The following is a 3,339-nucleotide window of genomic DNA, read 5'->3' as shown; positions in this document are numbered from 1 at the left end:
TTTTTTTTGAGACGGAGTCTCGCTCTGTCTCCCAGGCTGGAGTGCAGTGGCGCGATTTGGCTCACTGCAAGCTCCGCCTCCCGGGTTCATGCCATTCTCCTGCCTTAGCCTCCTGAGTAGCTGGGACTACAGCCGCCCGCCACCACGCCCGGCGAATTTTTTTTTTTTTTTTTTTTTTTTAAGCAAAGACGGGGTTTCACCGTGTTAGCCAGCATGATCTCGATCGCCTGACCTCGTGATCCGCCCGCCTCGGCCTCCCAAAGTGCTGGAATTACAGGCGTGAGCCACTGCGCCCGGCTTCTAACGTCCTTTAAAAATATACATTTTACACTCCCTGCACCTCAGCAAAGGTGGCAATGTAATCAACACACTGGCTTATTTTGTTCTCCTCACTATTAGACGCATGTCCCCAAACTACCTGTTATAAGCCCTGTTTTTTTTGGACTTTTCAAGGGCTTTGTCCATCGTTCTTCCCCCGGCATCCGGGACAGTACCACTTGGGCTTTGGTTTATAGTTGAGACTCACATACGAGAAACGGAACCACTCGATGGGGCATTCGTTGTCGCAGCGGATCATCTCTCATTAGAAGCGCTCGCTGGAGTCGATGGGGAGGTCTGCGGCGGACGCCTGCCGCTACACCTTGGCCATGGAGCTCTGCTTCTTCTTGGAGGTCTGGGCTTTCTTCTCCTTGGGCGTGCCCGAGGTGACGTCGTCGTGGTCGCTGTTGCTGGACGCGTTCTCGCGGTTCTCGTTGTTGCGCTGCCGCCAAGAACGTTTTGCTGTTGGGCTTTTCCGCCTGCGCGGCCGCCTCGCCCCTGGGCCTGTCCGGGAGGACCTTACCGCTGTCGCCCGCCGCGTCACCCTGCTACTGCTGCGCCTGGGACGGCTCCACGTGGCTGTCCACCTGCCGCGTGCAGCTCTCCACCAGCTCCCCCCTCTGGCTCACGATCTGGATCTTCTGGTCGCCCGGCTCCTAGCTGCGGATCAGGGTCCGCTGGGCGCAGGATGACACCTGCGGCTTCTGCGCGCAGTTCGTGTCGCCGCGGACCTTCTCGTAGCACTCGTCCAGGTCCTTCAGGGTCTCCTCCAGCAAAGTCTCCGCGCCTGGAGCCCCGCTAACTCACGCCTCCCCCGCTACGCGCGGCCGCATCCTCCGGTCTGCAGAGGTGCGGCATGTGACCGTCGCGAGCCGGTGTCGCGGTACGGCGGCTCTAGACGGGCGGTCCGAGCTGCAGCCCAGGCCCCCAGCCCCCAGCCCTGGCCCCGGCCCGACCTCCGGCATTGCTCCGCGGCTGGAAGCGCAATGCCGTTCTTACTGTGCTCCGTTGCAACCATTTTTACTTTCTTTGAACTTTTTTTTTTTTTTATAATACGGAGTCTTACTCTGTAGCCTTGGCTGGAATGCAGTGGCGCGATCTCGGTTCACCACAACCTCCGCCTCCTGGGTTCAAGCGATTCTCCTGCCTCAGCCTCCTGAGTAGCTGGGACTACAGGCGCGCCATGCCTGGCTAATTTTTTGTATTTTTAGTAGAGACGGGGTTTCACTACATTGGCCAGGCTGGTCTCGAACTCCTGACCTCGTTATCTGCCTGCCTCCGCCTTCCAAAGTGCTAGGATTACAGGCGTGAGCTAACTCTTACTTTGTTTTCTGCTTAAAACTCACATGATCTAATTGGCATGTCTCCAAGCAAACACGCTCCAGCCCTTAAGAAATGTGCTCTCTGTGCTAAAACCTTGTTACAATGTCTTAAGTCACGGTCCAAAAAGCCAGATTGTTTTCTCAGACGCTGTCAAATAGCTCTGCATTCACCGCTGCTATATCTTTCCTACTTTTCCAGAATCTCTGCTTTCAGTTGGAAGAAGTGGAAATGCCCCCTTATGTTCGCAAGGTTTTCAGCTTTTGCCCAGGCATTGTTCTGTAGAAGCGCTTTGTGGGTTACCTGTGGAAGTGCTATTCAACCCTGTGTAAGGCAGTAGGAGCAGATAGAGGTCAGAAAGTTTGGTAAATTCTGTGACATACTCCAGATTCATAGTTTAGAAAAACAGCACCTCCACCGGGTGCAGTGGCTCATGCCTGTAATCCCAACACTTTAGGAGGCAGAGGTGGGAGGATCTCTGGAAACAAGGAGCTGGAGATCAGCCTGGGCAACACAGGGAGACCCCCACCTCCACCCCCATATCTACAAAAAATTTTAAATATTAGTTAGGCTTGGTGGTTCTCCCCTGTGGTCCCAGCTATTTGAGAGCCCAGGAATTTGAGGCCTCAGTGAGCTACAATTGTGCCACTGCACTCCAGCCTGGATGACAAAGCAAGACCCCGTCTCAAAACAAACAAATTTTAGCATTATATGCCCACCGTTTTGCACCTTGCTTCTTCCACTTGAGGCAAGCTTGTCCAATCCGCAGACCGTGGGCCTCAGGTGGCGCAGGACTGCTTTGAATGCATCTCAACACAAATTTGTAAACTTTCTTAAAATATTATGAGATTTTTGGGCTGCATGCAGTGGCTCATGCCTGTAATCCCAGCACTTTGGGAGGCCGAGGCAGGCAGATCACCTGAGATCAGGAGATCAAGACCAGCCTGGCAAACATGGAGAAACCCCATCTCTACTAAAATACAAAAAATTAGCTGGGCGTGGTGGCACGCACCTGTAGTCCTAGCTACTAGGGAGGCTGAGGCAGAAGAATCGCTTGAACCTGGGAGGCAGAGGTTGCAGTGAGCCGAAATTGTGCCACTGCACTCCAGCCTGGGCAACAGAATGAGACTCCATCTCTAAATAAATAAATAGATTTTTTGGCAATTTAAAAAAATATGGCTAGCTTATCAGTTACTGTTAGTGTTAGTGTATTTTATGTGTGGCCCAAGACAATTCTTCTTCCAATGTGGCCCAGGGAAGCCAAAAGATTGGACACCCCCGAAAGGGTATATCCTGGAAGTATATCTTTCCAAGTGAGTCTATATAGAGCTGCTCATGGTTTTTGTGACTGCATAGTATTGTGTCCAGAGTTGGTTCCTTCCGGTGGGTTCTTGGTCTCACTGACTTCAAGAATGAAGCTGTGGACTTTCATAGTGAGTGTTACAGCTCTTAAAGGTGGCACAGACCCAAACAGTGAGCAGCAGCAAGATTTATTGTGAAGTATGAAAGAACAAAGCTTCCACTGCATGGAAGGGGACCCAAGTGGATTACTGCTGCCGGTTGGGGTGGCCAGCTTTTATTCCCCTATTTGTCCCTGCCCACGTCCTGCTGATTGGTCTATTTTACAGAGCGCTGATTGGCCCATTTTACTGAGTGTTGATTGGTCCATTTTACAGAGTGCTGATTGGTGCATTTACAATC

The 3,339-nt window shown here is 52.2% G+C and overlaps 1 pseudogene; it reads right to left on the bottom strand.

The window, feature by feature from the left end:
- Positions 1-240: 240 nt before the first annotated feature.
- LOC101014170 lies at positions 241-1,121 on the bottom strand (annotated as a pseudogene).
- Between the last annotated feature and the right edge of the window lie 2,218 nt (positions 1,122-3,339).

Source organism: Papio anubis, chromosome X, assembly GCF_008728515.1.
Source record: "Papio anubis isolate 15944 chromosome X, Panubis1.0, whole genome shotgun sequence".
In the NCBI taxonomy this organism is placed as follows: domain Eukaryota; kingdom Metazoa; phylum Chordata; class Mammalia; order Primates; family Cercopithecidae; genus Papio; species Papio anubis.
This window is presented reverse-complemented; position numbering and strand designations above follow the sequence as displayed.